At 33.4% G+C, this 27838-nt stretch overlaps 2 long non-coding RNA genes across 3 annotated transcripts; one reads left to right on the top strand and one right to left on the bottom strand.

The window, feature by feature from the left end:
* On the bottom strand, nt 1–25382 carry LOC117689236 (uncharacterized). 2 transcript variants are annotated; one of them, XR_010714262.1, is made up of 5 exons: nt 25252–25382; nt 16203–16245; nt 3173–3472; nt 2555–2688; nt 2–964 (listed from the first exon to the last, which is right to left on the bottom strand). It is a non-coding gene; the product is annotated as an uncharacterized lncRNA (long non-coding RNA). The 2 variants fall into 2 exon arrangements; XR_010714263.1 differs by lacking the exons at nt 16203–16245; nt 25252–25382 and adding an exon at nt 4659–4979 and having other exon boundaries at nt 1–964.
* On the top strand, nt 23941–27796 carry LOC136275760 (uncharacterized). Its single transcript, XR_010714261.1, has 3 exons — nt 23941–24316; nt 26650–26807; nt 27452–27796. It is a non-coding gene; the product is annotated as an uncharacterized lncRNA (long non-coding RNA).
* Nucleotides 27797–27838: the final 42 nt, after the last annotated feature.

The following is a 27838-nucleotide window of genomic DNA, read 5'->3' as shown; positions in this document are numbered from 1 at the left end:
ATTAAGTATGTCATTTTAAAACATTATTTTATTGTCCTACGTAATGGGTCTCAAACTGAATCGCACGCCTATTATATACAAAGTTTATTCTATCAAAAACTATGTTTTTTCAACTGAAACAAACATGACTGATTAAGAACAACTTGTGCAACTGAGATTTCCTTCCTCATATTTGTCAATCATACTTTAGAACAATTAGCTTAGTGCAGTATTCATCACAGATCAATACTAGCAGAGATTCATTTATTCTGAATGTTTAAGAACTCCATAATAATGTAACAAATCAAAACCAATGTATAAAACTGTTTATAATGTTATCATTTGCTATTTATAAAATATACTCAGCGAACCAAGAATACAATATTATTTTATTATTTATTTGTGGTAAGAAATAATAGACACACCGATTTCAGGAATAGTATATTTGATTGAATTGTAATCTTAGTTATTTCTAACTATTTCTTGAAATAACCATAAATACAAGTCAATTAATTAATTCTTTTGTAATTTTAGTAATTTCTAACTATTTCTTGAAATAACCATAAATACAAGTAAATTAATTTATTCTTTAAAAATTCTTGACAGACAATCTAAAATACGAAAAAAGCTTATTTCATAAATTTAATTGTCTACTAAAACTGATTTGATGAGAAATCTCTAAAATCTCTAAAATCAGACAAAACTGTTCAAAGAGCTAGGATTGTGCAAGTAAATGTAAGGAAAAATACGACACATCACCAAGTATGTCGATTTACAAAACTAATAATATTTTTTATAGGTTTGTCTTTAATTCACGTAGTTTAATGCTGAGAGTTCTGGAAATTGGACCAACAATAAATGTCAGTGTTATGGCCTTTACATTTTTTGAGGTTGAAAGAGGCAATATTTTTATATAATATGATCGAGTCTTCCCATCTGAATTAAATTGAGAAGTCATAATTAGCCTGCTGCTAATGTTTTCCACCTGAAAAGAAAAAGAAAGACTGTTTATCATTAAATTTAAACAAGAAATTAAAATAAAATTACTATATGGAATTTTTTGGAGTACATTGGGAAATTAAACAAACGAAAAAGTATTGTGAAAGAAACAAAGTAAAGACTGTTTGCAAATTCCAAATCTACGTTTATGCTTTTCTATAATATATCTGAAATTGCTTTATCCCTTAATAAGGTATTCAATGTATAACGATCACATGTTGTTCCTAATACAAATGTAATTAGATTTTCTGAGCCTTTAAACAATGGTAGCATTTCGAAGGTTTTATCGAATGAAAATACTCCACAAATGAATTTTCTTAAAATTAGATTATTGTCGAACTGCATTCTGAATTTAACATTAACGTCCTTGCATGAGCAGCGCGTGTGCTATAAATTAAAAAAAAGTATTCAATAGATTCATTTTATTGAAATATTAAATAAACTGAATCCTTTACCTGAAAAATTTCGACAAAATAAAAATTGTATTTTCCTCTTTACCTCATGAGAAATTCATGTAACTCTTCAAAGAAGTTATTTACTGGCTTTAAATGACCGTTTTCTTTTTATCTAGTTCATTTCACGAACATTGTGTGGATTTGTTATTCATCAGTTTGTTACCTCAAATCCACAAAGTTTTAAATTTACAATCTCTACATATAGTTCTTGTGCGCAGGTGGAATGAGTTTGTGAACACATTTTCTACTCTTCCACTGGCCGTTATTCCAATTGGTTAGTATCATCAGTTGTAAAACCTGGTAACTTTTCTTATTGTGAAGATAATGATAAAGTTTAAAGGTTATTTAAATCGTAATGAACTACTATTATTTGCATGTGTTTATTTACAGAATCTCCTTTTTGCACATATTAAAATCATCAACAAAATACCTTGCCTTTATTATTTACTCGATCACAATTGTAATCTAGCAATACATATTCAACTATTTTTAAAATGGTTAAATTTGTTCAATATCCCCACATTACACATTAAAAACCTTAGTTATTTTTATAAAAGAACATCATGCGAGAGAGTGTTTTGTCCCAGTTGGTTAGTATGATCAAATTAGTTGTTAAACCTGGTACATGTAACTTTTGATTCTGATTTACTGTGGGTCTCATTTACTGGAACCTGCTATATATCTCTGTTTGTAAGGACTTTTGTGAAGCTTTAGAATCCAGTACAAATAAGGTTAATCAAATTCATTTTGTTTTTTGGGGAAATGAAAGATATCCATAACCGATTTATGATTTAGAAGTATTTCCTGCTTGGAAAGGCTGCTATGGGTGTAATTAGAATTAATATGTGTAGAATCGAAACCTAGTTCTTTGAAAATGCAATTAATATAATGTGCCTTACAAACAAATTGGTGTGGTTCTACAGCTCGACTAATCTGATGACGTACATGTAGTAAATCGTGATAAAGGCATATAAAAACAAAACGGAAATGAGAATACGTTTTAAAAATCCTTTTGATTTATTTTTAATTGAATACATTTTAAATTTAATCCTTATACCAGACAATTTCTGATTGTGTTATTATGGTGTCTGAGGAAAACGATGTTTTAACGCATTACTTACCGTGTCATCGTCATAAGTTACATTCAAGATTTGTGTAGAAACTGAAGGAAACACCTTTGACAATGAAAACCAGCAATGGTCAATTAACTTTTCATCTATACAATCCCCTTTGCTTTGGTCAGTATTTCCTATATCTGAAACACAACATCTCTTTGAATACTTTTTATATTGAAATCTAGACATAAAATAAAAGGCATAACAATATGGTCCCTTAATCACGCATGTTAAATGGGTTAGAATATTTGATATACAATCAAAGTATGGTTTATTGGTTCAAACACACTTTAATAAAGGCACATGTAAACATGATTTTTCGGGATCATATTATGTTGTTACAGAATATGATCTTAAAATTTATTTTTCTTACAAATATTGTGGGTTTTTTTTACAAAAAAAAAACTAAACCAATAAGTAGCTGACATTCTATTGAAAATTATTGAAAACCTATTACAAATCTTAAAATTTTATCAATTAACACATCCTAAATTTCTTACCAAAGCTCAGCATATTCAAAAACGTCAATTAATACTTTCTATAAATTGTATAAAAATGTAATTATAAAATAGCTCGAAAATTGACTTCATGTTGATATTAATTTTTAGATACTATGAATCTTACCATATATTTTTACAGTTAATGTAGCTTGAGAAAATCCATAGTTACATTGAAATATAGCGGCATTAAAGTTATAGTCCAACATAGGTGTACTAAGACTGAATCCGTCGGACCCAGCGATCTCATTGTATCCACTACCGGCTGTTGATAAATTGCCATCACTTATCAACGTAACCCCATTTAAAACCCAGCTTCTTGGTATAGTATAATCAACATTTCCTGAATACAATATACATTCAATCGTCAATGTGTTCCCGTTCAAAGTAGAAAAATCTCGTGTTTCTCCAAGCGTAATGGAAACACCTAAAAAATGAAAAAAGAGGAAAGAAAAATATAATGTATATTGATAACTACAATATACATTTTGATTGACCTAAATTGATAAGCATTCCCCTAAACAGTTTGATAACCATTTTGAATCGGGATCACGTTTTATTTTGTAAGTTTAAACAAAAACTATTGAACTTCGCTAAAGTAAGAACAGAGGATTTAACGGTCATATGAATACCATAGCCCTTATATTGACATAACAGAGAACCTTATGTTTGCATTTTAAGCTTCATGTTTAAGTCTCTAACCTTTAATTTGAGACCCCTTTGACTGTTATCCTGCCCTGTTTTAATTATTTGATGTTTTAAACATTCATTTATGAAAATGTGGAAGGAGGTTCAACAGTTGGAGGAATCTCGGTTTATCTACACCTTAGCCACAGGGGCCAAAAATGTAAACTTTTCTTAATAAGAGACTCACAATCCTTCAATCTTTTATAATATTCAGTTTCATTTATAATGCACACAACATACAAACAGCTTCTTTAAACAAGTATTTTATACACATTTCATAAAATAGAACATATTTAATTTACCATACAGTTTTCAAGATAAAGTTCAAATTGTTAATGAATGACACACACCGATTACTCTTATCTCATCTTCTGCCCCATGTCCTGGTCTGTGAATTCAGGTCATTTTGAACATATAAACAATGCATGACTTTATCTCCCACGATTTGGATAGTACAGAAGAAAAATATATAATATCAATAGCCTTTCACTATGTGGCCATATTGGTCCCGTCCTAGCTAAAGGGCCTGAACCCCTGACCCTGGGACCATGAATTTACAATTCATGGAGATCATAACCACGGTTTAAGTTTTTCTCTAATATACACTCAACTAAACTTCTAAGTGTTTATCCTTATCAATAAAATAGCTTAAAATTTATGTAATAAAATGTGAAAGTTTAAACATTTCGTAACTGACATGTCTTCTCATCAATAGCACAGATAAAAAAACTACACCGATTGAAATCATTTACAAGTGACGAAACGTGAAAACGAATATTTGTTTTTTATGCACTTGTTTGATATATATTTCATTATTTTGTGAATGATTGTAGTCTTTGATGATATATATAGTTTTGAAAGAAAACCACTTAACATGGTCAAGAACCGCGAAAACAGTCACAGTCTTTGAAATATATTGTACTCACTTTAGAGCTCGTTTCAAAATTCCGTCGATTTTCCCACTGGGTGACAGCCAATATGTTTACGTCAGCCACTCGATAAACTTAGTCAGCCTGTAACTTCGCCGGCATCAAAAGGATGCCGCCGTCACAACAACGCATGCGATAGAAACAGTGCAATTGCACTAGAGATGGAACCTGCAGATCGGAAAACAATTGTCTTGTTTTTTTTATTCTAATATTAAGTACTATTAATATGCATATTTGAAATTACTTTATAAAAATGTAGCATAAACATACACAGAGACTCAGAGAGAGAGAGAGAGAGAGAGAGAGAGAGAGAGAGAGAGAGAGAGAGAGAGAGAGAGAGAACGCATGCGGTTGAAACGTGCAACTGTAAATATAGTGTACTGCAGATCAAAAAACAACTGATTCTCTTATATATACTTATATTTGAAATTATTGTTTTGTTTGGAATGACTTACTATTCAAATATATGGAGAGAGAGAGAGAGAGAGAGAGAGAGAGAGAGTGAGTTAACTTAGTTGGTTAAGATAGGGCCTCATCAGGCCATCACTAACTTTTTTGAAGTCAATATAATACTCAGTCTCAAGTCTGAGTATTGATCTGCAATTTATTATTTAAAAAAAAGGATTTGAGTTGGAAAAAATAGTTGAGTGATTTAAAGGAGCCAAATTTTCAAAACAAATTCTGCTTACATATATTTGTGTTCTTTTCGTAGCGCGCTGAATAAAGTATGTTGTTAATCATAGCTGCAGCCGACTGAGCTCATTATAATGCACTATTGCCATTTCTAGGTTTACCCCTGAACCTCACACAGGTTAGTGGACTACGTACTTGTATGTAAGGAATGCTATAGCATCTTCGCTGATTAAAAAATCTTGACTGATTCTTATCCAATCGGATCGTAGTAGGCGGAGTTAACAATTTACCGCTCGTGTCTTGAATGAGAGAGAGAGAGAGAGAGAGAGAGAGAGAGAGAGAGAGAGAGAGAGAGAGAGAGAGAGAGTGAATGCATCGATACAATTCAAACATGTAAATAATCTGCGACCTACAGTGTTCAAGAAATAAAAATACAAGCAACATTTGTCAGTAAACGCATGTATATATGCTTGCATGCATGCATTCAATAAATCTATGTGAATGCAAACTATTGTAAAGAGTCCTTATTCATAATCCTTAAGATAGACGCATTTCTTTGATGCCGGCAAAGCGACACAGCCAGCCAATCTCTCACCAGAGGGCGTATTACGCTGCGCTACAACACCTTCTGTTAACGTCTAAATGCCAAGAATCTTGGCAAAACCCATTCTCAATCATGATATTATATAATAATAGTTTTATATGTATTCAGTCTACATTTTGATGTTAAAGCCTCGCTCAAATATTGAAATAAAAAGAATGTATTGGTAAATCACGGTAACAAACAAAGAACTATTTCTCGGAGTAATACTATATTACCAATGATTTCGTGGCACTACTTTTTAGACGTTAACAGAGGTATAAGTGGAGCGAAGCAGGAACGATAACTCTGGGTAGAGATTGACAGCCAGCGGTCGTACTGCGTGGGAGTTTCGGCAATCTGATTAAAATAAGATCTTTGATCCGCTCTGACAAATTCGATTCTTTGTGTAGCGACATCGAATTTGTCAGAGCGGATCAAAGATCTTATTTTAATCAGATTGGAGTTTCGGCGGCATGTCTTTGATACCGGTGAAGCGATGGGCGTCTGGATTTAGCGAGCTGCTGACGAAAACAAAACTGTCACCAAGTGGGAAAATCGATGATATTTTGAAACAAGCTCTAAATTTGCTGTGTTTTTTCCTCGACATTATTTAAAATATTAATCAATCCGAAAGTTGTTATTATATAATTTTTCTATTTCATATACATAATATCATTTTCTTTGGCAACTTAAAACAATCCAAAAGCTCTGAGCGAAATTAAATCCAAGCGGAAGTGTTAGTGAAATTTAGCAAAGGTCAACATATCCTGTCCCCTCCAGAGATCAAGGTAATGCATCCTTCTTAACAATTTGAAAGTAAATGGAAATCAGTCACTCTGACGGCAAGACAAATAAATGTGCTTATTTGATATAGGAAATACATTATACTTGGTGAACACTTAGTTGAGAGTAATATATAGAAAAACTTTGAACAACATCGAAAAGTCTTACCATCCCAAATAATAAAATCCTAAATTTACACAACAGTAGTGGGAGAAAATTGAAAGACTTAAGAAAGACTCTAATATTCTGAACGTTGATAACTTCCAGCAAAATAGAATGAATATAAGTATCAACAGAGTATAGAGTTATTAAAAAGATCTGTTTATTATGGGTGTACTAATACTCAGAATTAAACGAAAGAATTTGAAAATAAATCCAGCAGATTAGATACATGTAATTTAAAACCGCTATTTTTCTCATGCTTAAAATGAAAAGAAACAAATGTCCACGACTTGATGGAATCGATTCAGCGACTGCAAAATCAAAAAGACCTACGCATTACCATTAGGCCACACATACAACACTTTAATAGGATGTCTTTTCAATATATGTGACTATTTATATGGTTGTACTAGAAAAGTCTCTTATTGAAATATTCGTCTAATTTTCAGTACGGAGACCACCAAAATTAATTCAATGTAAACGTATATAATTTTACTACAATAGCTGTAGAACATAATTTTGATAGGATTTCTTTGGTTTGAAGTGGTTCAAATAGTAAAATATCCAACTTTTTATTGCAAACTAACTATTTTCTTAGATATCCCTAATGGATCAACTCCACGGTTCTACTACGGAATATTTTCAACGGTTGACACCGGAAAATCAAATAATAGTTAATGCCCCAGTCACACATTCACAGATCAATTCCTAGGTTCTACTACGGAATATTTTCCACGGTTGACACCTGAAAATCTAATGATACGGAGTTAGTACGGATGCACTACGGAATGGATACAAATTGATACATACGATTTACTGCGGATTTATACGGAGTTAAAACGGACTTCTACGTTCTAAAACGGTTTAGTAAGTTTTTCTAAGGAAGTACTACGGTGGTTTCATCCGTAGTGGAATTTTGAGCATGTTCAAAAATTGTCGCAGCTATACAAGTATTGCTACGTTTGGATACGATAACAGACGGAAAATCCACAGGTCAATACATATCGCCACGAATGATTCCGGATCGCTTCCGTAGCTAATCCGGCATTTAATCCGTGAATGTGTGACTGGGGCATAACAAAAAGATTTTAATGATGTCGTGTAAGATAACTAAGACTCTTTTGACATGGCAATTGTGTGATTTGCGCTTTTTTGAATACATTTAACTATTCATTGTATAATATTGAAAAGGCCTCATGTTTGCAAAAGCGCTATATTGTAGGCAAAATAATGGGAAAAGGCGCTATTCACCTTTATAACATTTTGTAATTGATGTGTCTTTTCATCAATAGCACAGATAAAATAAGAAATTTATCTGTCATTTTTTTTTTAGGGCTTTTCGACTTTCGGTCGAAAAGACCTATTGTTTTTGTTCTGTTTTATTATAAAGGTCTTCCCTTTCCAACGGAAGACCTTATTGTTTTTCTTAGGTTTCTTTTTCCCTATTATTAAGGTCTTCCGTTTCCAACGGAAGACCTTATTGTTTTTCTTAGGATTCTTTTTCCCTATTATTATTATTTTTTTTCCTTACCGATTTTATGCACGCGATATCTCGGAAACAGCTCAACTGATTTACGTCAAATTTTCAGTTCTGATAGGTATTGATCTGAACCTTGTTGGAAATTATTTTTGTTGATGACGTCACTTCCTGTCTTGAGATATCGTGGATTTTACTGTTTTTATAGGGGTATTTTGTACGGAGAACTCCCCTTTTACCATTTAAGATATGATGTTGAACTTTTCAGGGCTGATAGACGAAAGACTGAAATAGTGTCTAATGGTCATTAATCATCTTTATGTCAAAGAGCGCCGAAGCTCGCCCGAGCTTGAAAATTAAGATTAAAAAGGCGTCGTGATTTTTCTTGGTTTTCTTTGAATATCTCTTTTCTCGAAAGCATTTTGTTAAAACAAGTAGAACAAAAAAACTTAATTAAATCAAGAGCTTTCATTTGAGATCAAGAAAAAGGGGCTGGCCCTTTAAATTAGGGGCCAATAAGGCTCTAAAGTTTTTTATTGATAACTTTTTACCGTAAAATATTTTGTGATACGTTATAGAAACAATTATGTTTATTCTAATGTTATTTACCTACACATGGCAATCATTTACTCCTATGTTACATAATTAGGGATTTTAAGGAGCCAGAAGTCCAAAACTTTGATGCTCAATATCTCAAAATGGAGGAACATTTGGATAAGCAATATTGAACAAAAGATGCTTAAAATATTGAGCTTAACAATAATCAACCATAATTTATTTGTTATGCAGTCCTTAAAGGGAGTTACAGGGTCGGCCCCTAATCGACCCTCTCAAGTAATCTCGAGAACGGTACAAAATTTGTAATTACTTTTTGAACAAAAAGTGTTTGAATTGACAAGAGCTTTCATTTGAAATCATGCATGAAAAAGGGGCTGGTCCTTCAAATAAGGGGCTGAGGGGGCTCTAAAGTCTTTTGATGATAACTTTTTACTGTGAAATATTTTGTGATACGTTATAAAAGCAATTATGTTCATTCTAATGTTATTTACCTATACATTGCAATCATTTACTCTAATGTTACATAATTAGGGGTTTTAAGGGGCCAGAAGTCTAAAACTTTGATGCTCAATATCTCAAAATGGAGGAAAACTTTGGAATGCAATATTGAACAAAAGATGCTCAAAATATTGAGCTTAACAATGTACCCCCATATATTGTTTGTTATCTGGACCCTTAAAGGAGTTTTAGGACCGGATATCAAAACGATTTTCCCCAGATATCTCACAAACAGTAACCAATTTCTAAACACTTATTAGTGGTACACAAAAATACCTTTTGACTAAACTGAATGAAAAGGAGCTGATCCCTCAAATAAGGGAAACCAAAGGGATAGATAGTCTTTCACCCATCACTCATAGATCCCGCCTCTTTTTCCGGATACGTTCCGTTGACGAAGATCAAGCGTAAGGTCATTCCATATTCTAAAAATCGGACGGAAGACCTCCTCGTTGCTCGCAACGAGATCGTGTCTAGTTATTATTATTATTTTTTTTTTCTTACCGATTTTGTGCATGCGATATCTCGGAAACAGCTCAACCGATTTACGTCAAATTTTCAGTTCTGATTGGTATTGATCTGAACCTTGTTGGAAATTTTTGTTGTTGATGACGTCTCTTCCTGTCTTGAGATATTGTGGATTTAACTGTTTTTATAGGGGTATTTTGTACGGAGAACTCCTCTTTTACAATTTAAGATATGATGTTGAACTTTTCAGGGCTGATAGACGAAAGACTGAAATAGTGTCTAATGGTCATTAATCATCTTTATGTCAAAGAGCGCCGAAGCTCGCCCGAGCTTGAAAATTAAGATTAAAAAGGCGTCGTGATTTTTCTTGGTTTTCTTTGAATATCTCTTTTCTCGAAAGCATTTTGTTAAAACAAGTAGAACAAAAAAACTTAATTAAATCAAGAGCTTTCATTTAAGATCAAGAAAAAGGGGCTGGCCCTTTAAATTAGGGGCCAATAAGGCTCTAAAGTTTTTTATTGATAACTTTTTACCGTAAAATATTTTGTGATACGTTATAGAAGCAATTATGTTTATTCTAATGTTATTTACCTACACATGGCAATCATTTACTCCTATGTTACATAATTAGGGATTTTAAGGAGCCAGAAGTCCAAAACTTTGATGCTCAATATCTCAAAATGGAGGAACATTTGGATAAGCAATATTGAACAAAAGATGCTTAAAATATTGAGCTTAACAATAATCAACCATAATTTATTTGTTATGCAGTCCTTAAAGGGAGTTACAGGGTCGGCCCCTAATCGACCCTCTCAAGTAATCTCGAGAACGGTACAAAATTTGTAATTACTTTTTGAACAAAAAGTGTTTGAATTGACAAGAGCTTTCATTTGAAATCATGCATGAAAAAGGGGCTGGTCCTTCAAATAAGGGGCTGAGGGGGCTCTAAAGTCTTTTGATGATAACTTTTTACTGTGAAATATTTTGTGATACGTTATAAAAGCAATTATGTTCATTCTAATGTTATTTACCTATACATTGCAATCATTTACTCTAATGTTACATAATTAGGGGTTTTAAGGGGCCAGAAGTCTAAAACTTTGATGCTCAATATCTCAAAATGGAGGAAAACTTTGGAATGCAATATTGAACAAAAGATGCTCAAAATATTGAGCTTAACAATGTACCCCCATATATTGTTTGTTATCTGGACCCTTAAAGGAGTTTTAGGACCGGATATCAAAACGATTTTCCCCAGATATCTCACAAACAGTAACCAATTTCTAAACACTTATTAGTGGTACACAAAAATACCTTTTGACTAAACTGAATGAAAAGGAGCTGATCCCTCAAATAAGGGAAACCAAAGGGATAGATAGTCTTTCACCCATCACTCATAGATCCCGCCTCTTTTTCCGGATACGTTCCGTTGACGAAGATCAAGCGTAAGGTCATTCCATATTCTAAAAATCGGACGGAAGACCTCCTCGTTGCTCGCAACGAGATCGTGTCTAGTTATTATTATTATTTTTTTTTCTTACCGATTTTGTGCATGCGATATCTCGGAAACAGCTCAACCGATTTACGTCAAATTTTCAGTTCTGATTGGTATTGATCTGAACCTTGTTGGAAATTTTTGTTGTTGATGACGTCTCTTCCTGTCTTGAGATATTGTGGATTTAACTGTTTTTATAGGGGTATTTTGTACGGAGAACTCCTCTTTTACCATTTAAGATATTATGTTGAACTTTTCAGGGCTAATAGACGAAAGACTGAAATAGTGTCTAATGGTCATTAATCATCTTTATGTCAAAGAGCACCGAAGCTCGCCCGAGCTTGAAAATTAAGATTAAAGGCGTCGTGATTTTTCTTGGTTTTCTTTGAATATCTCTTTTCTCGAAAGCACTTTGTTAAAACAAGAAGAACAAAAAAACTTAATTAAATCAAGAGCTTTCATTTGAGATCAAGAAAAAGGGGCTGGCCCTTTAAATTAGGGGCCAATAAGGCTCTAAAATTTTTTATTGATAACTTTTATCTGTGAAATATTTTGTGATACGTTATAGAAGCAATTATGTTTATTCTAACGTTATTCACCTACACATGGCAATCATTTACTCCTATGTTACGTAATTAGGGATTTTAAGGGGCCAGAAGTCTAAAACTTTGATGCTCAATATCTCAAAATGAAGAAACATTTGGATAAGCAATATTGAACAAAAGATGGTCAAAATAATGAGCTTAACAATCTGCAACCATAATTTCTTTGTTATGCGGTCCCTAAAAGGAGTTACAGGGTCGGCCCCTATAACAAACCTCTCCTGATATCTCGAGAAGAGTACAAAATTTGTAATTACTTGTTGAACAAAAAGTGTTTGAATTGACAAGAGGTTTCATTTGAAATCATGAAAAAGGGGCTGGTCCTTCAAAAAAGGGGCTGAGGGGGCTCTAAAGTCTTTTAATGAAAACTTTTTACCGTAAAATATTTTGTGATACGTTATAGAAGCAATTATGTTTATTCTAAGGTTATTTACCTATACATGGCAATCATTTACTCATATGTTACACAATTAGGGATTTTAAGGGGCCAGAAGTTCAAAACTTTGATGCTCAATATCTCAAAACGGAGGAACATTTGGATAAGCAATATTGAACAAAAGATGCTTAAAATATTGAGCTTAACAATAATCAACCATAATTTATTTGTTATGCAGTCCTTAAAGGGAGTTACAGGGTCAGCCCCTAAAACGACCCTCTCAAGTAATTTTGAGAACGGTACAAAATTTGTAATTACTTTTTGAACAAAAAGTGTTTGAATTGACAAGAGCTTTCATTTGAAATCATGAAAAAGGGGCTGGTTCTTCAAATAAGGGGCTGAGGGGGCTCTAAAGTCTTTTGATGATAACTTGTTACTGTGAAATATTTTGTGATACGTTATAGAAGCAATTATGTTCATTCTACTGTTATTTACCTATACATTGCAATCATTTACTCTTGTGTTACATAATAAGGGGTTTTAAGGGGCCAGAAGTCTAAAACTTTGATGCTCAATATCTCAAAATGGAGGAAAACTTTGGAAAGCAATATTGAACAAAAGATGCACAAAATATTGAGCTTAACAATGTACAACCATATATTGTTTGTTATCTGGACCCTTAAAGGAGTTTTAGGACCGGATATCGAAACTATTTTCCCCAGATATCTCAAAAACGGTAACCAATTTCTAAACACTTATTAGTGGTACACAAAAATACCTTTTGACTAAACTGAATGAAAAGGAGCTGGTCCCTCAAATAAGGGACATCAAAGGGATAGATAGTTTTTCACCCATCACTCATAGATCCCGTCTCATTTTCCGGACACGTTCCGTTGACGAAGATCAAGCGTAAGGTCATTCCATATTCTAAAAATCGGACGGAAGACCTCCTCGTTGCTCGCAACGAGATCGTGTCTAGTTATTATTATTATTTTTATTCTTTTTCTCGACAGATTTACGTCAGCGATTTTTTGAAAACGGAAAGCATTTCAGAAAGAATTATACCATAGTCCTATAGCATTCAGAATGACACCCGTATGAAAGGTCTTAGACTTCCGGTTCTTGTACTTCCGGTTTAGATAGGGAAAATACTACAAATTGAATAAAACGCAATATCTTGTAAGGTTTTTTATTTAGAGTATTCAAATTTTAGAATTAGATGTAACTCGTTAAGATGTACAAAGTCAATTGAATTCACGCATGTAACGTTTTCTCAAACAGTTTTCAAGTAAATATTTTTATATTTTGTATTTGCAATTAGGGACCTAATGCGCAGACCGGAAAAGGTCTTGGGAAAAAAATTCTGAAAAAAAGGATCTGTAGGGGTCAGTATTAAATACAGCCCTAGCCTTTAACTGTTACTTTTTTTTTACTCATCAGATTTTCAAAATCTTTTCGGTTAATAGTTCAAAATAAAGAGTACAATTTAAAAATTATGGTCCGAGGGGCCACTTTTTGACTCCTTATAGGGGTTTTAAGGGCCAGAAAAATATAACTTTATCACAATTCAAAAAAAATTAAATTTCAAGAGTTATCCCGCTTTGCTTAATGAATGATTGGCATCAGAGCTATTAGCCTATCAAAACTCTTGAATCATAGTTGAGTTCTTTCTTACATATGAATTTTAAAAACTTTTCTTCGAGAAACAAACGATGTAGTTGGATATAAAATTCTGGAGTTGTCTTTCTTTGGGCATTTAATTTCTTAAATGTTAACGTGTGGGTATATGTTCCCGATATTTGGTCTCATTTTATAATACACAGATTTTGAGAAAAAAAATTAAAAATTTAAACAAGGGGTTTAAAGGGCTGTCGAAAAGCCTTTCCTTTTTGTTGGACACAAAAATAGGTCTAGTTCTATTTGTTCTTGTTTACATTGCTCTAGAAATGCATCTAATAATCAACCAAAATTTGGGCATCGGTCGCAGAGTTATAAGCAAGCAAATGAGATCACAAATCTTTGTCATGTTAACAAGGCTCGTGCCCTGTTTTTGTTTACATAGGTTTAATATATTGGTAAAAGTTCTTTTTAAAGCTGATTTCTCTCGCTTCTAGTTCGTTTTCAGCATTTGTAATATTCACTTAAGGTCTAAAACTGGATGTGTATTTCAACATTCAAAACGTAAACAAAAACATCACGTAAGCTTTGTTTTACATGAAAAAGAATTGCGAGATCTGGATCTTTCTTATACGTGACGACTGACACTCAAAATTTGGTCGAGTATCGGAAATGCCTTACTTAAGCATTGTACACATTCGTGTAAAAATCGTGACCATGCCTTTAATTTTTTTTGATTGTCATAATAAGCAGTTTTTGGTGAATGCTAATAGTCTTTGGTAGTAGTTTCAATACAAAACCACTCAACATGAACAAATTCATTATCGACCAACAGCAAGAGTCATTGAAATATTGGTGTCTGCATTGTTTGTACGACAGATTGTACTCACTTTAAATTAGCTGTTTATTTTGTCGCCGACATTGTTTGAAATATCAAGCAATCTGAAAGAAACGTTATTTTGATATCATTTTCTGTTTCATAGGCGTAACGTCATTTTCATTTGCAACTAAAAAAAATTCCAAAAGCTCGATACGAAGTTCACCCAAACCGGAACTTTAGCAAATGTTAAGGTCGCAGGTTGCAACAGAGGTCAGGTTAAATGCGACGTTTCTAACTTATTGACAGTTAAATGAAAATCAGTTACTCCGACGACAAAACAAATACAGTTATTTATTTTATATAGTAAATACATTATACGGGTGAAGTCTTACAACTTTGGTTTAGTGTTGGTCCCACAAATTACAGTCCTTGCCAATCAAACCCTGATAAGTTTCATTTTTGGGAGTTGATGTTAATCATCTCTCCTATGCAGTTACTCAGACAAACCGAAAGTGAAACAGTGTTTGGACCTCAGCACAAATCATTGCTGCTGACAAGACTTAGTTCTTGAAAATAATTGATGAATTCGATGTAATGTATGCTAAAGCATTGTTTTTCAAGGAAACATATTTATAAATACCTTGAAAATAGTCATATTTTAAATGGTACGAACAATTTAAATATTTTTAGTCGTATATATTCCTACGCCAGAGTTCAATATAGTCTCTTTTAACTCGACGCTCGGCTGTCTCCGTAAATCCTTGGCGGAGATTTTCGGTGTCAGACGAGCGTTTGGTTGAAAGAGACTAGAGTTCTATATTGCTTGGATCCATACAATTTTCGAGAAATATTTCTATTACAAATATAGAGTTTGATTGAATTAATGTTATCTTTAAATAGTATTTAACATGATTCATATGGGGGTTTCTCGACATTCTTGTCGAAAAAGTCCAAAAATTCATGGTATAAAAATGTGCGTAATTCAAATTACATGTACTTGTCATGCAAAATAACATATCATTGATTTTAAAATAAATAAACATCGACAAAATCAACTCCCGTCAGTTCTTAAGTACTTTGATTCAATCTAGAAACAAAGACCATGCGACAAAACGGTTGTTACATAACTCTTATTTATGCTTATAAAATATGTGGAGAAGGTTGTGTTCTCGGGAAAAAAGTAATCCTTGGTTCGCTCGTAATGAAATCTTCTGAAGATTAGTACTAGTTTCACCTAAATAAATCGCACATACTAAGCGCAAATCCTTCATAACATTTCAACATCGATTGTTTTTTTCTTAAATGAAAAAAATATATTGCAATGGCATAAAAATTAAGCTTGATTTCAAGGTAGTTCTTCATTACCGTCACAGAAAAAATGATATTTTCATTTTAAGCCTAATATCCCTATACTTTAACCATTTGTTTTTGCTTAATTAAGTGTTGAATAAGTAATTAATTATACTTACCGTTGCACTGGATAATTATAAAGCATAAATGAATAAGGTCTACCTACAAAGAAATTAATATCACAAAATTAAGGAAAAACAAACTATAAAACAGTCAAAGTATTATACCGATCAAAAAGTAGCATTCACAATCAGTAATATGCATATACAAATAACCGCAATGGATTTCTCACATTATAATGACCTTTTACATAAAAGTATGATAAAAGCTTTTCACCTTTCATTGGCTTTAAAGGAAACATTAATATTTCCGGTCACATATAGTGAGTGACTTCGATCACGAGCTATGGCAAAACTATTGTAAGCTTAATACGCATGCGTCATTTCATTGCTGATCGGATTTACTCTAATTGAACTACAGTTTCCTGTTATGGCCGTTGTAGAAAACTTTTAAGGTCTTTCCACCTTTCAGGTGAAAGAACTTTTGTATTTCTTATGTTTTTTATTAGGTCTTTCCACTTTTCAGGTGAAAGACCTTTTGCATTTCTGCTGTTAATTATTATTATTACAGGTATTATTAGGTCTTTCCACCTTTCAGGTGAAAGACCTTTTGTATTTCTTATGTTTTTTATTAATATTCTTATTTTTTTCTTCTCTTTTTTTCCAGGGACAGCTTATTGAAATAATTTTTTCTTTATGGTATTGATCATTAAAAGTTATGGTACCAAATGACCCTTTGCTTGATAACTCCCAGAACTTACAAAGTTATTGTCCTTGTGTACGAAAGGCTTGTTATCGCTACTCCTCTGAAACCATAAGAGATAGAAACTTGAAACTTTTACCAATGTCTTCAGTACACTTAGAGGGTTCTTCAATCTATCATACCGAAATGATCTGACCCCCATTCTAGTAGTTATTGCCCCTGAAAGTATTGACATTTCTATAAAATCACTTCCAACTTTTCTATTATTTGTCATAGAGACTAAGGACCACTTGGGATGGAAGCGTCTTCCTTGGCCAAACAAAAAGACAAAGGTCAAAGTCATTTGGAAATCTGTTAATTAATGAGTTTTTAGAACTCTTTTGTCTCGGGTGGTAGAGAAAAATGTATGTTTCATGTATGTAATAGGAAATCTTAAGACATTTTGAAATATAGCCCCTTGGCTCTTTCTTTTGAATAATAACAGAGTTAATGCCCTTATTTACGAAAACCTTGTTATCGCTACTCCTCTTAAACTAAAAGAGATTAAAATTTGAAACTTTTATCAATGTCTTCAGTACACTTAGAGGGTTCTTCAATCTATCATACCGAAATGTTCTGAGGCCCCCTTCTAGTAGTTATTGCCCCTGAAAGTATTGAAATTTCCGTAAAATCACTTCCAACTTTTTTATTACTTATCATAGAGACTTCGGACCACGTGGGATGGAAGTGTCTACCTTGGCCAAACAAAATGAAATAAAGGTCAATGTCATTAGGAAATCTCTTAGTTAATGGAGTTAGTTAGTATTTAGTTCTCTTTTGTTAAGGGTGGAAGAGAAAAACCTTTTCATGGATTTAGTAGTTCATCTTAAGACATTTCAAAAAATAACCCTTTGACCCTTACCATGAAATAATTATAGAGTTATTGCCCCTATTGTACAAAATGCTTATTATTACTACTCCTCATTAACCGTTAGAGATAGAGACTTGAAATTTTTACTAATTTTCTCAGTACACATAGACGCACCTTCAATCTATTCATACCGAAAGGATCCAAAGTCCCTTTATAGCAGTTACTGCCCCTGAAAGTTTTGAACAATTAATAAAAACACAAATAACTTTTGAATCAATAATCATAGATACATCGCACCACTTGGTATTGAAGCGTCTACCTTGTCAGATCAAAATGACATAAAGGTCAAAGGTATATAAAAAAAATATAAAACACAATGAGGAAATACCTCTAATTGTTCGAGAACAATTAGTCTACTAGTTTTTACTTGTTTTTTGAAACTTTACATGATGACACCGAATTAGAGTGCAGATTTCTGTATAATGCAAAGAAAATTGTGCAAGTTATTCATTTAAAAAGAGACAGAGTACCCAAAATAAAGGGATATGTTCTGAATGTAGTCCAGTTGCATAGGCGTCGGAACCGGGTGGGGGGGGGGGGGGCTGAGCCCCCCCCCCTTTTTGTAAGACCTAACCATTGGGCACGTAGCATCATGGAGGGTTCAGCCCCCCCCCTAACTTTTTTCTAGCAGGAAAGATAATAGTTCCTTAATTTACCTGAAATATTGGAGTCATAGGTACACTAGCCCCCCCCCCCCCCAGGATTAGGAATTTAATGATTTTCGGGAATTAGTTTTTTTTTGTTGCTTGTCAAGATATTTGAGGATTAGTCTAGCCCCCCCCCCCCCCCCCCCCCACTTTCAATATGCTTCCGATGCCACTGAGTTGAAGTCTCATGGCTATCTTAAATGAAGTGATTGTTGTCCTGCAAAGAAATAGTCACGGACCTCAAGCCAATGTACTCCCTAATAAACAGCTGCTCGTAGCACTTTGGTTCTTACCGAATACAACATCGATGAGACAGGTTGCACATCTTTTTGGATTATCGATATCAACGGTCCATGGCAAAAAGGTACGAGCTAGATTACACACCCAAAACGTTTGTTAGATAATAAATTAATTACCAGGTATATCATATTTATAGTACAATTATTTTATAGAAACGAAATGAATGTTGTCTGATGAGACATTAAATCATTTATGGTTTAAAAAGTTATCTTAAAAAGTAATCCATTATGTCCTATCATGTATGTATATCTTACGTAGCACATTGTTTTAATTTCTTTAAGTAAGCACACTTTTAAATTTTGCAAGTAATAAAATGGCCCACTCCTGAACAGCAAAGACATACAGCAGAGGAAATTGAAGAAAATTGCAGACCCCCAGGAGTAATAAGATTTATCGATGGTACCTACATTCAACTATCCTCAGCTCTGCAGGGGGAAAAGGACTACTTTAATTAAAAAGGATTCCTTTCAATACAATTGCAAGTAAAACAAAGTCTCTTAATACCAAAGATCAGATATATGGCAAAAATAAACTTTATAACAGTTATTATGGATGTTCAGTGTGTGTGTGTGTGTGTGTGTGTGTGTATATATATATATATATATATATATATATATATATATATATATATATATATATATATATATATATATATATATATATATATATATATATATATCTTTGATGATTGTTTGTTTTTATAGAATGCTATTTTTGTTCAGCTTTAGCTAAGGTTTTATGCGTGCTCGTTAATCTTAATCTATGTCGTTTCCTTCATTTCTAGATTGTGGTTGACCATACGCTTATGATTATAAATGTTACACTGGATAGCCCGGATGTGTCCATGATGCACGCGTACTTCGTAATTCTGGATTATACCAGAATGGAGACATTTTTCTACGAGACCATTTCAAACTAGATGATAATGGTTATCCCTTTAGAAACTGGCTGATAACGCCATTTAAAAACTTGGGCAATCTCACTAGACAGCAGCTTAAAGCTGACATGAATTCATAAAAGCATTTCGTCGCCATATTAGTTTCGATCACTCCTCTACTGCCACTGGGGTATATATACCGGTTGAAAAAGTTACGGTCGGTTGCCTTTCGATCGAGGCATTCAGGTTGCACGGACCTCTAAATGCATGAACTACACATTGAATTAAAACGTTTGTTATAAAAAATAAAAGAAACTAGACACGATCTCGTTGCGAGCAACGAGGAGGTCTTCCGTCCGATTTTTAGAAGGTGATATGACATCATTGACTTTGATTTTCGATAACAAAACATGATTTGGAAGTAGGAGTGGATTACTAATGCTTTTCTGTTTCATTTTTTATAAGTTCTCTTACGTAACTTTTTTAAAAGTAATTTGAATTTCTTCCAAATAAGATAGAAAAAATTAAACTTTATTACCTGTAGCCCCTAAAAACCCTAATAAGGTAAACACATGAAAAAATAATTACAGGGTATATAAACGTATTATTATGCTTTTGTAACATTTCACAAAATATATCTCAGTAAAGCGCTACAAATACAATTTTTAGAGCCTTTTGGTCCCCTAATTTGAGGGGCCAGCCCCTTTTTCTTGATATCAAATAAAAAGCCATTTAATTCTAATCACATTTTTTTGAATCAGTGTTTGGGATTTGTTACCGTTTTTGAGATATTTGAGAAAGAATGTTTTAGGGGCCGATCCCTAATCTCCTTTTAGGGGCCGTTTAACGAAATTTTGAAGGTTGCATATTACTTAGGACATCACTTTGAGCATCTTTCCTTCTATACTGCATTTTAAAATCCTTTTCGTTTCTGAGATATGGGTGATCAAAATTTTGGACTTTTGGCCCCTAAAAACCCCTAATTACGTAACATATAATAAAATCATTACATTTATTGGATACATTACTGTTAGAAAAACATATTTGCTTCTTTAACATTTCACAAAATATCTCTTAGTAAAGGGCTACAGATGAAAAACTTTCGAGCCCTTTAATCCCCTAATTTGAGGGGCCAGCCCCTTTTTCTTGATAACAGATAAAAGGTCATTTAATTCTACACACATTTTGTTCAATAAGTATTTAAAAATGTGTTACCGTTCTTGAGATATTTGAGAAAGAATATTTTAGGGGCCGATCCCTTATTTCCTTTTAGGGGCCGTTTAACGATATTTTGAAAGTTGCATATTTCTTAGGACATCATTTTGAGCATCTTTTCTTCTGTGCTGCATTTCAAAATTCCTTTTTCTTTTCTGAGATATGGGTGATCGAAATTTTGGACTTTTGGCCCCTAAAAACCCTTGGTTAGGTAACACATGATTAAATCATTACATTGCTTAGATACATAACTGTAAGATAAACATATTTGCTTCTTTAACATTTCACAAAATATATCTCAGTAAAGGGCTACAGATTAAAGACTTTAGAGCCCTTTGGTCCCCTAATTTTAGGAGCCAGCTCCTTTTTCTTGATATCAAATAAAAGGTCGTTTAATTCTACACAAATTTTGTTCAACAAGTGTTTAGAAATTTGTTACCGTTCTAGAGATATATGAGAAAGAAGGTTTTAGGGGCTGGTCCCTTATCTCCTTTTAGGGGGCTTTTAACGAAATTTTGACGGTTGCATTTTGTTAAGAACATCATTTTGAACAGCTTTTCTTCTGTACTGCATTACAAAATATTTTTCCTTTCTGAGATATGGTAGGTCGAAATTTTGGACTTTTGGCCCCTAAAAACCCTTAATTACGTAACACATCATAAAATCATTACATTGCTTGAATACATAACTGTAAGATAAACATATTTGCTTCTATAATCTATTACAAAATATCCCTCGGTAAAGAGTTACTGGTAAAAGACTTTAGAGCCCTTTAGGTCCCTAATATTAGGGGCCAGCCCCTTTTTCTTGGTATCAGATGAAAGGTCATTTAATTATAAAGACATTTTGTTCAGGAAGTGTTTAAAAATTCGTTACCATTCTTGAGATATCTGAGACAGAATGTTTTAGGGGCCGGTCCCTTATCTCCTTTTTGGGGGCGCTGAACCAAATTTTTTAGATTGCATGTTGTTAAGTACATCATTTTAATCATCTTTTCTTTTATACTGCATTTCAAAATATTTTTCCTTTTTGAGATATAGGTGATCAAAATTTTGGACTTTTGACCCCTAAAAACCCCTAATTACGTAACATATGAGAAAATCGTTATACTGCTTGGCTTAATAACTGTAAGATAAACATATTTGCTTCTATAATTTATTACAAAAAATCCCTCGGTAAAGAGTTATGGGTAAAAGACTTTAGAGCCTTCTAGGTCCCTAATTTGAGGGGCCAGCCCCTTTTTCTTGATATCAGCAGAAAGGTCTTGTAAATATAAACTTTTTTTACGTTACATGTTTTAACAAAATATTTTCCAGAAAAAAGAGAAAGAGAGAAAAGCACTAAAATTCACGACGCTTTTTTAATAAAAATTTTCGAGCCATGGCGAGCTTTGGCGCCAGTAGTGCTAAACATACAAAACAACAATCATGCAAAACTTCAATCTTTCCTTTACCTACCGTAAAAATTTGAGCTAAATATCTCTTATAGTTTAGGAGAACAACAGAAGACAAAATACCCATATAAAAATTAGAAAAATCTCAATATATCAAAAACGGAAGTGACGTCATCAATAAAGAAAATTTCCAATCAAGTTCAGACCACTATCTATCACATCCTAAAATTTGATTGAAATCGGCCGAGCCGTTTCTGAGAAATCGCGTGCACAAAAAAAGGCAGAAAAATAATAATAATAATAGGGAAAAAGAAACAAAGCAATAACAAGAAGGTCTTCCGTTGGAAACGGAAGACCTTAATTACATTCAATTAAACACAAAATATATTTATTCTTTGAAATAAGTTCAAATATATCCGCATTATTTTGCACAGATAGTGCTGCCCTACTTTGCATACACATCGAATACGCAGAATGCATAATGTATGTATCTTTTTGAAAACCCCGGCGGCACTTCATTAAACACACTAGATAAATGATAGTAAATCCAAGAAAGTAACAACGTAACATCGTTTCCATCGGTTTCTACAAAAACGCTCCGTTTCTACATGTATAATCAATGCGATCACTGACATTTTTATACCCCCAGCAAACGAAGTTTGGGAGGGTAGATAGGAATCACCTTGTCCGTCCGTCTGTCTGTTAAATTCGTGTCCGGTACATATCTTTCTTATGGAGAAACATTGGAAGTTCTTACTTCACACAAAGATTGCTTATGACCTAAGGGTGTGTCATGACCTTGACCCAAGGTCATTCGGGCAAGTTCAAGGTCACTGACAGCAAAAGTGCAAAATTCGTGTCCGGTCCATATCTTTCTTTTGGAGAAACACTTGAAGTACTTACTTCACACAAAGATTGCTTTTGACCCTAAGGGTGTGTAATATCATTGACCCAAGGTCATTTGGGCAAGGCCAAGGTCACTGGCAGAAAATTGCAAAATTCATGTCCAGTCCATATCTTTCTAATGGACAAATATTGGAAGTTCTTAATTCACATCAAGATTGCTTATAACCTGAGGGTGTGTTATGACCTTGACCAAAGGTCAATTGAGGAAGTTCAAGGTCATTGTTTACAAAATGCTTGATTCCTGTCTGTGTCATGTCTTGTGTTTATGGAAATAATAAGAAGCTAAAATTTGACACAAAGCTAGCTTGTCTCAGGCCACATAAAATTATGTTTTAGATTCCCATTCTCGTCTCTCTGAAAATGGCCTGCGCCGATGTATTTTTTTTTTTGGAAAAAAAATGCGTTGAAAAATTTTTTCAAAAGAATCGGGCTCAGTATACCTATAATTCAAAATGTTTATATTAAATGGCTGTTTGACATGTGGAATATTAGCATTAACAGTTTTAAAAAATAGAGCAGTTGTTATTTATAGAAAATGGACGGTGAAATAGATTCATCCAATCATAGAAAAAATACATGTGTTATGTAGCGGGGGGGGGGGGGGGGTATCAATATCAATTGTGATCTTACTCACAGTACCTCTAGTTCGATCTGCCACAGTGTGTGGTTTGCGCATGTGCAATACACGTGTTTTAATAACATACAAAGGAACATCTTCCCAAGTCAAGGGTTTTTGATGCGCTCCGCTCTACATACACCCTTGACCGAAAAGACAACACATATGCGGGTTAACGATTACGCCATCTAGTGAGAGTACTCATTTTTAAACCTTTGTGACCTCCTGTTCTGACCAATCATAGAATGCTTTATAAACATAAACAGTATAGCAATATGGCTGCTGCCATGAACAAAATCATATTCGTAGAAAATATGGATTCACTCGGACTAAAAACGGATATCAGTATGTCAAATACTTACTATTCCGTCTCAAATTCATTTGACAACGGTTCAACATTGATCAATACACAATTAAAATCATCATTGAAACAACGTTTCTTATTGGATCATGCAAACTTGTATGACACCAACCAGGTGCGAGGATTCTAACCCCGTCAAACTCTGCCTATTCGGTCAAGGGTTTATGTAGAGCAGAGCGGATCAGAAACCCTTGACTTGGGAAGATGACAAAGAAAACGGTCAACAACTATCGATGAATTTTTGAGGTATATGTGCCTGGATTTCAGTCTGTCTTGTTTCGTCGTTTATTGGATATTTCTTGCCAGTGCAGTGGTTGTAATATTATTTTTGTTCAAAACGCGTGTTTACACGTCTTTTCGTCAAAGGTAACGTGTTAGGGCGTATGAAATACCTGAATGCGGTGAAGCATGAACAGTGCTCTCGGTCTTATATAGGGGATGTGTAGCGATGAACAGAACAATAAAAATCGACAACTAATATGGCGTTAGTCTAAGATAAAAGAAACATAATGCGTATTTATGAATTCATGTCAGCTTTAAAGCTGAACACCTCTCGTAAATAGGCACTGTCCGACATATTTCTTTTTCAGCACTGCCCTCCCTACAACCCTTATATAAGCCACAGACCTCTTAACAGTTCAAAGTATTTCGCTGTGTGGACGTACATCTTGCCTCGCCGTGTTACTCGGTCGCGATGAAATTATCAAGTTTTACGCACTTTTTAAAACCAAGAGAGTACTAACATTAAATGAACTGGTCAATGCATTATTTTCAAACATGATATGCACATAAAATAAGGATTAAATGCAGAAAAATCCAAGACAACAGAAGGAACACTACACGTTGGCCTTCGAGTTTCAGATGTGCAATCGGGTGTAACAAAATTGAAGGATTTATATACCACGTACCTGTGTGACGGTGCCTAATTAAGAGCGGTGTTCAGCTTTAAGTTCAACAAAAGACTTTTAAGTGTTCGTCAAAATGTAAAGAGAGCCTTCGGTCACATAAAAGGGACATTCCGAAGATCGAGGGATGTTCCTCTCCATGATCACAAAGACACATGTACAATGATTTATGCAGCTTGCATTTTACATAATTTGTGTGTACAATACAATGATGACGTAGATGGTTACATTGAACATGTAAAAGATGTTCATCCAAATCGATTTCAAAACATTTACCAAAATGGTCATGCTGGTATTGTACGACGAGTACAGTTGGTTAACACTCCTTAAAGAAACTAAAAGGACTGTATCTGTTGTCATCTATTAGAGTGTTTTTTTAACATTGCAATACGCAGCACAATTAAGGCTGGAATTTGGAGGCGGGGCTTATTTTGATAAACTTTGAACTCATGAATATTCATAAGATATGCAACTTAACCTAAACTAGCATATCATTTTGTCCCACAAAGGATAATATATCAATACTTTATTTGCATATTATTTATTATTTTAAAGAATATTTTAAGAGTAAACCCCCTTCGTTGAAAACGTCTTTGAGAAAAAAATGGCGATGGCGACTTACCAGCTTTTCCCCATCAGACATTAGATTTTACCTGAATGCACAACCGGAATCCAGTTCCACATTGATTATTTAATTAGCGACACCATGCATGTATCAATGTAGATGATAATTAGTGCCAATGTGTGGGTATATTTTACATGGACTGGTATATGATCAATATTTTGTTTTTTGCATGTCTACCAATTATATAATTAATTAAAAGAACTCATTTTTACTCTGACAAATCGCTCTAAAGTATCACTTCTGACTGCTGATCCCTGTGGCTTCAAATAAAAATGTCACTGCTCAGCTTGTTTACATTGAAATTAAGGAGCCTTAATATTTATTTAGATTTAATTTCAATATAAAAGTGTGTCATAATTAGTTATATTACCATTATATGTAAAATTATGGTCTAGAATGAAAATGAAAAAGATTATACAATATAGGTTAATTGCTGTGAGAATTATTATCTCTAATATTGTACTGTTTTGATGACCTGTCTTAATTATCAACATGATCAGGTTTTTTTAACATGTTTAATTTATCAGAACAATTTTTAAATGAAATTATTTGTCAGGCTCGTTGACTGTCCTTGCAGATAATTAAACCATTTTTCAAAGCAATACAATTATCCTTGTTAAGTAGCATTACATTGTTAATAGCTGCAACTAGATTGTCATCACCTTCATTCAACTCGCATTATGCAATTACCGTACACTTTGCTTTCAATGACAGGGGTCAGTCAAAACATTTCGTTGAAACTTATCTAGAGGTAATGCGGCTATGCCGATTCAAAGCTTTTATGTAGTGCACTGTAAAATTTTGACTTTATATGTTTAAATTAGCCGGAACACATAACCTAGAAAGAAAAGAGTGATAGCTTTGAGGTTTCAAAATATGAGGTGCTATTTTTTGTCTTTCACACCATTATTAGCTGATCGCCAGCCTTAAAGACTGCATACTGATCAACTATTACTTGTATCGCTGCATACAATATGAGTTTAAGTCTAAATAACTGGTAATTTGATAATTTCATTTACGCCGTAGCTTATACATTACTTCCTTTGTAGACCCCCATACGACTTGTGTAGAACTAGAAGAGGTGAAAGGTGCGGGGTACCCGTGTCATGGTGTTTGATTTCATATGCTGTATGCTCCAGTGACTCATTACAATCAACTGCTTCAGCCCCTAAGTTGAATTTATCCAAATGCGTTTAACATGTTTTTGGTAAGATTTAAAAATACAGTGCCTTACATATATATATTCTGTGGGTGGCGACTACCCTGCATGTATTTGTGTGTTTTCATTCTGCCTGAAATGTAATTAAACTTGCTATGAAAGTATACAAATTACACTATATCACAAACATTGATTGCTTAGCATTATTCCTTGATGATAGAGGTTTTTTAATGGGGGGGGGGGGGAGATTTCTTTCTGCTATTGTAAACATTTATACATAAGTCATCTTGGAGTATTAAGTTAACTCTTGACTTTCTTCAGTATATTAGGAACATTTGTTAATTGTCACAAGAAAATCTGTAATTTTAAAAATAATATATATTTATATAAAGAAATAAAAATTTAGGAAGAAAGAACATAAAATACATATTCATGTAAATGTGGCATTTCCAACCATTCTTTTATGTAACTGTGTGTCCATCTTGGCCTCTTCTGTGTTCACTATTGTTTACAAGAACTTTGAATAAATATCAGAGGCTATTTCTTTGCTCATAGGTTTTCTTTTATCAAAAAAGATTTCCCAGGGTGAAAGTTCATTTTTCTTCATTTGACATTGTTTAGTTTATACTGTTGTAAAGTGCAAGTGCTAAAATATATAATGAGTGTGCTAAAAGTAATTTTAAACTTTGTAGGCTTATGCCTGAGACCATCTGCATCAATGGTGAATTGGCTGGTTCTACCTCCCTATGTTCCTGCCTGTTACCCAGCTCTTCCTATGTGGAGACCATCTGCATGATTTTGTACGAGAAAAGCAATCATGTGCATTTATAACCTCCAAACAGAAATATTAACATGATTATATTTATTTATTTTAGATATACAAACCTAATGTTAGTATTTATATGTTGAATCTAAGGATTTTGCAATTTTTTCAAAATTATTAACAATGATATTTAAAACTTAAACAGTCAAAATTAATCTTAATGTGTAAATATGATTTATTTGTTCCATATGATTTATTTGTTAACAGTTTCCTAACTATGAGTTATTTCTTCAATATTTCCTTGAAAAATGGATAA

Source organism: Magallana gigas, chromosome 5, assembly GCF_963853765.1.
Source record: "Magallana gigas chromosome 5, xbMagGiga1.1, whole genome shotgun sequence".
Classification (NCBI taxonomy): domain Eukaryota; kingdom Metazoa; phylum Mollusca; class Bivalvia; order Ostreida; family Ostreidae; genus Magallana; species Magallana gigas.
Note: the sequence above shows the minus strand (reverse complement) of the source record. Positions and strands in the feature narration are given on the sequence as shown.